Source organism: Spinacia oleracea, chromosome 4 (assembly GCF_020520425.1).
Source record: "Spinacia oleracea cultivar Varoflay chromosome 4, BTI_SOV_V1, whole genome shotgun sequence".
Lineage (NCBI taxonomy): Eukaryota > Viridiplantae > Streptophyta > Magnoliopsida > Caryophyllales > Amaranthaceae > Spinacia > Spinacia oleracea.
The window spans coordinates 52,149-63,754 of NC_079490.1; the positions used below are offsets into that span (position 1 = coordinate 52,149).

Here is an 11,606-nt window from a genome sequence, read left to right on the forward strand (position 1 = left end):
ATTAACAAGCGGGGTGTGCCCTTAGCACGAATTGTCCTTAATTCAATTCACATAGACTCTCTACCATATTCTACCCCTTGGTAGAATACATATTCTACCCATTGGTAGAATATATATTGCTCACTGGCAATATTCGACTGGCTCAATAATTATGCTAGACATCCTAAGGCCCTATTATGTGCATAGCACCATCTCATTTTCTTCCTAAAGGCTATTTCAGCCTACTTTCTGAAAAAACACGAGTTGTCGAGTCGATGCCATACCTGGATCTTTGAGCTGGGGCATTTTTCGAAACCGACAAATTCAGAGGTCCGAGCGCTTACCTTATACCCAATGGGTCCCTTAAGGAGCTATTAGGTGCTTAGAACCATCTCCTTTGCTTCCTAAAGGCTAATTCAGCCCACTTTATGAAAAACCACGAGTTGTCAAGTCGATGACATACCGGGACCTTTGAGCCTGGGAGTTTTTCGAAAAAGTCAAAGTTAGAGGTCCGAGCGCTTACCATATACCCCATGGGTCCCTTAAGGCACTGATAGGTGCTTAGAAAAATCTCCTTTTCCTCCTAAAGTCTAATTCAGCCCACTTTCTGAAAAAACACGAGTTGTCGAGTCGATGCCATACCGGGACCTTTGAGCCTGAGCGTTTTTCGAAACAGTCAAAATTAGAGGTCCGAGAGCTTACTATATACCCCATGGGTCCCTTAAGGAACTATTAGGTGCTTAGAACAATATCCTTTTCCTCCTAAATTCTAATTCAGCCCACTTTCTGAAAAAACACGAGTTGTCGATTCGATGCCTACCTGGACCTTTGAGCCTGGGCGTTATTCGAAACCGTCAAAGTTATAGGTCCGGGTGCTTACCACATACCCCATGGGTCCCTTGAGGCCTTATTAGGTGCTTAAAACTATCTCCTTTGCCTCCTAATCATTGACAACCACAATAAAGCATTCTAAATGCATCCTAAACATATTTAGAACTTTCCTAAATATCAAAACTTGAACATTTGCTTTCCTAGCATCATAATTATTGAACTAGTGGTTGAAATTCGTTGAAAACTTTTTGCAATCATCGTATTTTAAATTTTCAGCAATATAAACTCATTTGAAAACTTCACCAAGGTCCATCTACGTTCCTAGTACCTCAAAACAATGAATTTAATAATCCATACTCAACCTACCATGATTTACAATCATAAAAACCTTGAATTTCATACTTTAAACAATCAAAATTCATATTTCAAAGTAATTTGATAATCTGAAAATTAGTAACTTTATTATATAATTTGCATAATATTAAATTTATAATTTAAATTACAAAAATCATCACTTTAATTCAAGAAACATAATTCAAATTAATGAAACATAATTCAAATTAATAAATCATAAATAAGCCCTAACTTATAATTCAATCAACCAAAACTTGAAATTAATTCGTTTATAAACTCAACCAACATCTGAAAATCATGTTCAAACCATAAAAATTATGAATTTAATATCAAGAACATAATTTAAATTAACAATTATAATTAATTAAAATAATTAGTTACTTAGGGTTTAAGAAATAACCAAAGAGAGAGGAAGAGGAAGTGCTGGCCGGCGGCAAACAACACACGGCAACGGGCCTGGCGGCGGCAGGGCTGGGCGACGCGGTGGTCGGCAATGGTGGTTGCGTGTTCGAGCAAGAAACACCGAAGAGAGGCAAGGCTGCTTGCGTGCGTGGAGGAGAAGGAGGGAGGCCGACTGGGCAGGGCAGCAGCGGCTATGCGGGTGGTGCGGCGCAGCGTGCAGGGGAACGACGAAGGTGGCTGATGGTCCTCGGTGGTGGCTGTGCGAAAATAGAAGACCCGATTAAGGAGAGAGGAGGAGTGATAAACGGAAAGGGAACGAAGGAGAAGAGAAGGTTGGCTTACTAGACGAACGGTGGAGGAACAGGGATGCCGACGGCGGCGGCTCGAGCTCGACGGCTCGACGGCTACGGCGCAACAAGAACTCAGTGAGAGGTTTTGGGGTTCTGAGGGTGAGAGTTTCACGAGAGGAGTTTCATGAGAGGAGTGAGTTATGGGTATGAGAGTTTTTTTTTTTGTTTTTTTTTTGTTTTACGTGAAAAGCAATGAGAGGGAAGTATGGGTTTATTTATTTGGGCTTCACCAATTTGGGCCAAGATTAGGATTTAATTTAGTACTTGAATCTAAAATCGATTAAGATTGCTTTCAAATTTCAAACGTGTTTTTGTAATTCAAATTCTTTTCAACATAAATTCTAAAATTATTTTTGACTGCCCAAACCGTTAAAATATTTAGAATATATTTAAATAGAATTAAATATGCATTAAATATATAAATATAATAACGTTAAAAAATCGTTTAATATTTAGAACGTACTTAAAATAAAATAAATATACGTTAATTATATATTTATTACTAAAATTCATAAATTCTATTTAATTATAGATAATATACGTTAAAATATATTAATAAAATTTATAAATTTACGGGGGATTACAATCTACCCCTCTTAAAAGAAGTTTCGTCCCAAAACTTGACACGAAATTTCCCGCATTTTCCCCAAAAGCTTTTAACTTATTCTTACTAGAGAAGTACTTGTGCCACCGATGTGCACTCTTTTGCCAACTCAAAGATATTTGTGTTACTCATGAACACCTTTTCTTATGCAGAGAATCTATTTGCTTTGCATCAACTTGTAAAATTTGTTAAAATGAGCATAAAAATGCATAAAAATGACATAAAATAGGTAAAAAAGCGCGAATTTCTATCGCATTCTACCCCCCTTAAAGAAAACGAGTTACGCCCTCGTAACTCACCTTAGGGAATAGCTAACCAAAATTTTCTTTCGACGAATTCTATCCTCAAAATTCCTATTTCACTAAAACTACTAACTTTAGACTTTTCACAACATGTGACGAAACAAAAGAACAAGTCACCACGAATTAAATAATGCTTAACTTGCGCGGAGTTAATAGAAAAGTACCAGAATCTATATCGGCAGATCGTTCATCCTCATTCTGATTCATCATGTACAACTTTCCTAGAGCCTTATCCGGGTTGTTGTTATCATTTGCAGGCTTATTATAGTTCTCTTGATTGTTTTGTGCCCCTTCAGGCTTTGAATTTTGACCTCCAGACTGGTTAAACCTCACTTGGTTTCCACCTCCATTACTATTTTGTTCCTTTCTGTGCTTAGTGAAGCACTCATACTCCCTATGCCCCCTTTTCTGACAATATTTGCAGGTCACTAGTTCTCCTTTGCAGTTCTTACCAGGGTGATTGCTACTGCACATCTTGCAATGATGCACTCTCTTAGATTGGTTCGAGTTGTTGTGGTGCCCCTGATTGCTTCTTCCTTGAAAATTTCCATTTCCACTCTCATTCCTATTTAGGTTTCTATTCTTCTTCCCAGCATCAAACTCTTTTCTTTTCTCCCCAACAACATTTTTCTTGTCCCTTCTAGACTGTAAACCATGAATATGGGCAGTTCTCTCATACACATTCTCTAAAGGTGTAAAGGTTTCTCCACCTAATCCCAACTGGATCTCATTGGTCAACCCTTGCTCAAACATCTGAGCCTTTATCTCCTCTGTGGCTACAACCTCAGGTGCAAACTTCGACAGCGCTATAAATTTGCTATAATATTCAGCGATGGTCATAATCCCCATCCCAAGGTTTATGAATTCCTGTGCTTTTCGTTTTGTTATAAAAGGAGGATAAAACTTTTCCCTCAATGCAACAACAAATGAGTCCCAATTAAATCCCTCGCCAGTACTTAGCCTAGTTTCATTCTTTCTCCACCACAGATCGGCTTCATCTTTTAGGTGAAGGACAGCTTGACCTACTCTCATACTCTTAGGGAAACTCACAGCCTCAAACAGTTTCTCAAACTCCATAATCCAATTTTCTAAGAAGGTAGGGTCTGATTGCCCCTTGAAGTATGGTGGCTTAACCTTAGAAAGTATTTCAAACATTTCCCCTGCAGAGTCGGGGCGCTCAGTTCTCTCTTGGGTTAGCTTTTCCGCCAAGAGGCGAATCGCAGCAGATAGATCATTGTTGTTGGCCATTCTAGAACGCGACCTGCAATTAGTATATTCTACTTTAGGTTTGAAACATCACTTATACGTTATCCCACACAATTTAATACTTGAATTGACCATAAAGATCGCCTCAACCAACAATGTTCACATTAATACACATCATTTACGAAGGCACGACAATCGTTTACGAAGGTGCAACGATCGTCTACAAGATGCAATAATCATTGAAAAATAATCATCCTCAATAATTCACGAAAGACATTTACACACTGCACATAAGGCATAACATTTTGAATCATATTGGTTACGATGGTCTAGATTGGCCCTCACTTCCTTTATGTACTCAAATCATTTAATATTTTTGTGGCAATTAAATTGATCCACAATTCACACTGAGTATGCAACCAATAGGAAGATTAATCCACGATGTACTACCTAGAGGTTGGGGTATTATGGAATCCTCAAAATAGAATAAAGAACAATTCCTTGAAAACTTTAACTTTTATTGCTAACTCCATAGAGGTTTATTACATCCTTGAAAATAATAAAGAATATTTCAAACTTCAATAAACTTAAACCTTAAACAGTTGTAGCTTTGCTACTTATTCTTTAAAACATAAAAGAGCTAATTAATTATTTATGACTTCAAAATATCTGTGGCCTCTTGCCTATCCATTACTCCTGAAACTTGCGGAGTGAAATTTAGATCTCAAGATCATCGAACTCTTCTTCAGGGTCTTCATCGGGGTCTTCCTCAGGGTTTGCATCTTCACCCATGTCTTCATCTTGATTAGGCTCACTTGCCATCTCATGTTCACTTTCGAGCTCTGCATCTGAATCACTAGAGATCTCAATGGTTGGCTCATGAGCCGCTGGGTTAGGATTCTCTGCCTCAACACCTACATTCTCATTCTCTACAGCTACATCATTTTCCTCTAGGTCATTATTTACACTTATTCCCATAGGTTCTTCTGTAACTGAATCCCCAACATGACTCCCTACGATTTTACCGTCTCTAAACCCATTTTCTGCCGCTTCAATAATGGTGGTCAGAATTTCTGAATCATATTTCCATCTACCATCCCAAGTTCCATACTTAGCCAAGTTTGGAGTTCCATTATCAGAATGCATGTCTTTAAACTTTTCCTTGAGTTCTAGGTATGGAAATTTGTTAGGTAAGCAATTAATGATAGTGGCTGCTGTTGTGGGCAAAATTACCGTGCCTTCGTGTACCAATGAGGACGTGACACATGGCACGTATTGCGCCCCCTAAAGCAGAAATCATACGAAGTCTACTCCGAGGCATGGGTATTAATCTAGGTATCTACAGTGTATGTATTTAAGTGTGTATAAATGTATGTATAAAACCTATACCTGGAAAGGGGCTTAATTAGTATGTATCCCAAGTGAATGACTAAGCACAATAGGCCCAAACAGCCCACTATTGCCAAAAAAGGCCAGAGAATTGTAAGGAGAAAGGACACGTGTCCTCCTCCCATTCCCCAGCCAATCATGTAAGGGGAATATTAGGTCATTCCCCCAAAAACCTAGTACTATAAATATTCCCACTTCCCTAGAAAAAAGGGTCACAATCAATACATTCTAGAGCAATTACTGCTCTGCCTTCTCTCTACTTTCTCTCTCTATAAAAATACAATCTTGTTTAATCTGTAAAAGTTACCAAGAAACCTCCCAGGTATCTCACCGGAAAAACCCCACAACATTTGGCGCCGTCTGTGGGGAGGTACGGTAACATGGAAGATCAACGACAGGACAACGATGCTGGGCGGCCTACACGCGTAGAGCGGCCACCCCTCGAAAGAGAAATGCCGACTGAACATCATACGCCGGCCACAAGAATCACTGAAGATGCCGCACGTACATTTGCGGCCGGGCACACCCCTCGTCACACTGCCGAGGTAGAGGTGCTCAGCGAGGAGGACGACCAGGCCAATCGCACCCCTCCTGGAGGACACCTGGATCCTCGGGTGGATACGGTAATAGAGGAGAACCCTGATATGCCTGTCTCTGTGGGTGCTCTTCGGGCTATTTTGGCCGAGTTCCAAGCTGATGTAGGGAAGACAGTTAATGCTGAGGTACAGAAGAGTATGCTGATTTACACCACTGCTGTGGCTGCAAATCATGAGAGGCCGGCAAGCAATAGGCCAACACTTTCTTTACGCCCCCCAAATGTCTGGACCAGGCTGACAGGCGAGGACCTAAGGAGACAGCCGCCAACAAGTCAGCCAAATCAGACCATGTCTTACCTACCACGCCGAATGCCACGGCGGCTGGTCGGAGAAACGTCCCGAGGACGTGAGCAGCCACGCGCAGAGCAGTTGCCCGACTCTGAGTCGGAACTTTCTGACACCGGGTCAACCCCCGTCATGCCGGATAGACCTCTCCCTCATCCAACTTATACGCATCTGAGCCAGGCACGTCCAGGGGCCACCCGTCCAACCCGTCAAACTCGCGGACGCGAGTCCTCCCTGCGGCTACCTTACTCCAGGCGTCAAGACCCTGTATATCACATTCAGGAGGGGGTGTCCAACATGGCATTAGGGCACACCACCCCTTTTGCAGACTCTATCATGAGAGCCCCGAGGGAACCCAAAGTCAAGCCGCCCAACATTGATGCTTACGATGGTACCACAGATCCGGACATGCACCTCTTGGTTTACCGGCATCACATGTATGTCCAAGGAACAACTGACTCAACTTGGTGTAAGTATTTCCCGGGCACACTCAAAGGAGTAGCCTCTAAGTGGTTCGAGAGACTTCCAGCCGGAACTATTCGCTCTTTTTCGGAGCTCGAGCTATTGTTCTCTACTCGGTTCATGGCTCACAAGGAAGAGAAGAAGACGAGCATGCATCTGAGTAGGATTCAGCAAGGGAAGGACGAGTCCCTGAGGAGTTATGTGAAGAGATTCAATCTAGAGGCAGGGCAAATTCCGGATTTGCCAGATGGTGTTGCATTCGATAACTTCATTCGAGGGCTTAAAAAGGGCTCTTTCAAGTTTGATCTGGTAAAGAAAAGTGTCCGAACAATGGCAGAAGTGCTGGATGAGGCGGAGGCCTTCATTCATGCAACAGAGATTTGCAGCGTCCCGAAAGACCCCAGAGGAAGTGATAACGCCGAGCTAGCGGCGAAAAAGGAGAAATTTGAAAAGAAGAACCGGCCTAACGGGACGTGGGCTATTGCAAAAGAATCAGACAGGGCCCCCGGAGCGGCAGGTCAGAAACGGCCCAGAACTTACGATCGGGAGCGTTTCGAGTATAACACAGACATGTACACAATCCTGATGGACGTCGGGTCCAAATATGACATTGATCGTCCATTTCCCATGAAGTCACCACCAGAAAGTAGGGACCCCAAACTGTACTGTCACTTTCACAGTGACATTGGGCATGACACCAATGAATGTAAGAGCTTGAAAAGGGCATTGGATGGCCTAGCCACCAAGGGATTCTTAAAAAGTTATATCAGCAGGAACACGGGAGGTTCTGGCAAACCCTTCTACAAGAAAAACAAATCCCCCCCCTCGGAGGAAGATGGGAATCGTACCGACCCGGAGTGCGTGGCAGTCATCTCAGGAGGATTGGCCGCCGGCGGGCCGACCATGAGAGGCCAGAAGGATTATGCCAAGCGACTGGGACAAGTGATGCTGTCCGGCAAGGCCACAGTTGACCCGTTTCCAAAAGTTGAAATCGGCGAGGCCGACCGTGGGAAAATCTCCACCCCGCATGACGATCCTTTGGTAATTGAGTTAAAAGTAGCTAACCTAAGGGTTAGGCGTATTTTGGTTGATACAGGAAGTTCGTCGGACATAATTAGTCTAGAGTGCTTGAATCGGCTGCAACATGATCCCTCAAAAATTGAGAAAATCCACTATCCCATTATAGGCTTCGGAGGTAGTGTCATCCACCCAGTCGGCATAATTACCCTTCCTCTGAGGATGGGAAATAAAAAGGAATCTCGGCAAATGGATGTCCGTTTTCTCATAGTGAAAGATCTGACGGCATATAACATCATCTTGGGGCGTCCCACGTTGAACAGGGCAAAGGCTGTCATTGTGACTCATCTGATGCTTCTTAAGATCATTTGTGACGATGGGAGCGTCAGCACTATACATGGTGACCAGCAACAAGCTAGAGATTGCTACCTAACCACCTTGAGTCCAGAAGCATGGGGGACGGGTGAAGAGAAAGGGACGTCGAGCAACAAACGAAAATGTGGCGACACGCAACCCAAGGTCGTCAAAGAAACATTAACTATCTCAGCAGGGCACATGGAAGAGAGACGCCCAGAGCCTGTTGGGGCCCATTTCAATGTGGTTTTAAACGCAGACAAACCTGACAGAGTAGTGCCCATTGGGATTTCTCCTGACGACCCGCTGGCGGCAGAATTGGTCCACCTTTTGAGAGAATTTGAAGATATCTTTGCTTTCACGGTGGACGAAATGCCGGGTATTGACCCTGCTGTGGCCGTCCATAAGCTGAATGTGGACCCAACCGTTAAACCGGTTCGTCAGAAGAAAAGGAACCATGGGGAAGATAGAAATCAGGCGGCAGCCGCGGAAATACAGAAGTTGATGGAGGCTGGGTTCGTCAGGCCTAGTCAGTACCCCGACTGGGTTGCTAATGTGGTCCTCGTCAAAAAACCTAATGGTACCTGGAGAATGTGTGTTGATTACACCAACCTCAATAGGGCATGTCCAAAGGACAGTTTCCCATTGCCCAAGATTGACCGGCTCGTCGACTCTACAGCGGGGCATGTGATATATGCGTTTTATATAGAATTTTTGCCCCCGTCCCTTAGTACTTTTATGTATCAAACGTGCTCTTAGGAGCCGTTTCTAGTACTAATGTGTGTTATTGAGTGTGCCTTGAGTTTCAGGTTTGATTATGAGAAATTGGTCGTTTTAGACCCGTTTCATTGTTGATCAAGGCCACTATATGAGTCCGAGAAGTTCGGGACCCCCATCGTCGACTTTCGGGAGCCTGAGATGCTTATGGTTGAGCCCCGGGAGTTAGACTTGGTGATACGGGCGAGATACATTGAAGATTGCAAATCGCCCTGGAAGCTGAGGGCGAAATGCAACCATCGGGCGGAAGTATAAGCAGGCCAAGTTCATCAACGCGCGCCCGATCGGGCGCAGCTCGCCCGATCCGGATCGGGCGGTCAATCTGGAGGTTTTGTGGAGATTTCGCAACCCGCCCGATCGGGCGGATTTTGGCCCGATCGGGCCGACTATCGAGTGATTAGCCCGATCGGGCGAAGCGTCGCCCGATCGGGCGACGCCAACCTCCAGCCGTTTTTCGCGTTTTTTAATTCCGTTTTTAAGCCTTATTTTGGCAAAACTATATAAGCAAACTTGTTTTATTTTTGACGTACATCTTATTTTTCCAGCAAAAAAACCTTAGTTTATTTTTCTAAGTTTTATTTTTCTCTCTACATCAATTCAAACACTTAGTTTATTTTCAATCAAAGAAAAATCGAAGCTTTCATTTGCTATTGTCCTTTAATTAGGTATTATTCCTTATTTCAATTCTTTGTTTAAGCTTTAATTATGTTTTCAATCATGCCAATTGCTTTGCTTATTGTTAATATGTGTGAGTAGTTGATTTTCTAGGGTTTTGGGAATCCATGAACGAATGTGAAAGGATGATTAATTGTTGTTGATTGTTGGTTTAGCTGTTAATTCCTATTGATTGCCCTTATTTACTTTGCAATTAGATTTGCGCAGGTTTGATTGTATTAGTTTCGCAATATCAAATTAAGATTCGAGAGATGCAATTTGATGTTTAGGCTTGTTTCAATAGGTAGAATTGGGATTAATACGTAGCGAGAGCCCGTTAATTCTAAGTCTATGATTAGTATCGATTCGAGAGAGCATGCTGGTCTAATTAACTGTTATATTGATTGTTATCGATTGTTGTCGTCTTGGAATGTTGTTCATCGGTGAACCTATGCCCTAGACCTTTTAATATCTGATTTCTTCCTATTTTATTATCGTCCTAGTTATATTATACAAATCAATCCATATTCTTGTTACCAGTAGTCTAGATTAATAATTTAATAGTAGAAAGAACATTGTTTCCCTGTGGATACGATCCCTGCTTCCCTTGCTATATTTTTAGTTGGTGAACGTTAGGTTTATCTTTGATAGGAGTGCGATTTAGCCTGTCAAATTTTGGCGCCGTTGCCGGGGAAACGGTTTTATTTTCTGTTGTTGATTGATTATCCTAGACTATTGTTTGTTACTACTCAAGGAACTCGCGTTCCTTGAGACCGGATCTCACATTGTTTTGTAGTCTTTGTCTATGCCCAGGACCGTAGGTACTAGTAATCTGACTCCATTCGATCCTGAGCCCGAAAGAACCTTTCGTAGACGAAGAACTTTCATTGCACAGTGTGGGAATTACTCTGATTCTGATCATAATATTGGCGATCTTTTTCCTTCAGATACAGATTCAGTTTCAGAGATAGAGATGGGTGACGAAAATCTGATACCGCCACCTACCCCAAGGCTTACGGACTATTCTAAGCCAAGTCTGTCCGTACTACCAAAGGCGATCATGCCTTCTATTGCAGCTGAGACCTTCAAGATTGAGCCCGCATTGATTAACATGATCGAGAGACGCCAGTACGGTGGGGAACCAGGTGAAGATCCGAATCTTCACATTCAGTCCTTTATCCAATATTGCTCCACCATCAAGCAAAAGGGATTGACTCCGGAGCAGACTATGGAGATACTTTTCCCGTTCTCTTTGAGTGGGAAAGCTAAACTGTGGATTAATGGGTTGAATCGGGCGGCTTTGAAAATCAATAATTGGGAATCCTTGGCTCTTGCTTTTTATGTTAAATATTTTCCACCTGAGAAAACGGCTCGTCTGAGGGGTCAGATATTAGGTATCTCACAACAAGCGGATGAGAGTTTGTTCGAGGTTTGGGAGAGATTCAAGGATTTGCAAAGAGAATGCCCGCACCATGGTTTGGAAGATTGGTTCTTGATTCAGCAGTTTTATAATGGTCTGGGCAATGAGTCTAGATGTTTGTTGGATTCAGCTGCCAGTGGGAGGTTCATGCAACTTGAGGTGCCTAGAGCTATGGAGGTGATTGAGGAGATAGCCATTCACAATGCCCAGTATGGAAATCCTAGGGGTCTATCTAAGAGGGGTGGTAAGCATGATTTAAATTCTATTGAACAATTAACTGCCCAATTGACTGCTTTACATTATAAATTCGATAATATGCAAGCGGCCAATGCTCAATCTGCCCAACCTGTTAGTGTAGCTGCTATGAGTGCCCAACCTACTACTATTTGTGAAAGTTGTGGAATGTCTGGTCATTATGCACAGGAATGTAGAAGCTCTATTGAACAATGTAATGCTTTTCAATCCTACAAACAAAACAACCCATTCTCCAACTCTTACAATGAGGGCTACAAAAATAACCCTCTGCTTTCCTACAGAAGCAACAACATCCAAAACCCTCACCAAGTTCAACATCCACCACCACAACCATATCAACCCCCACACCCACAACCTTACCAACCCCGA

At 42.7% G+C, this 11,606-nt stretch overlaps 1 non-coding gene across 1 annotated transcript; it reads right to left on the bottom strand.

Annotated features, from left to right (window-relative positions):
- Window positions 1-10,934: 10,934 nt before the first annotated feature.
- On the bottom strand, window positions 10,935-11,041 carry LOC130460160 (small nucleolar RNA R71). The gene has a single exon (XR_008920104.1). It is a non-coding gene; the product is annotated as a small nucleolar RNA R71 (small nucleolar RNA).
- Window positions 11,042-11,606: the final 565 nt, after the last annotated feature.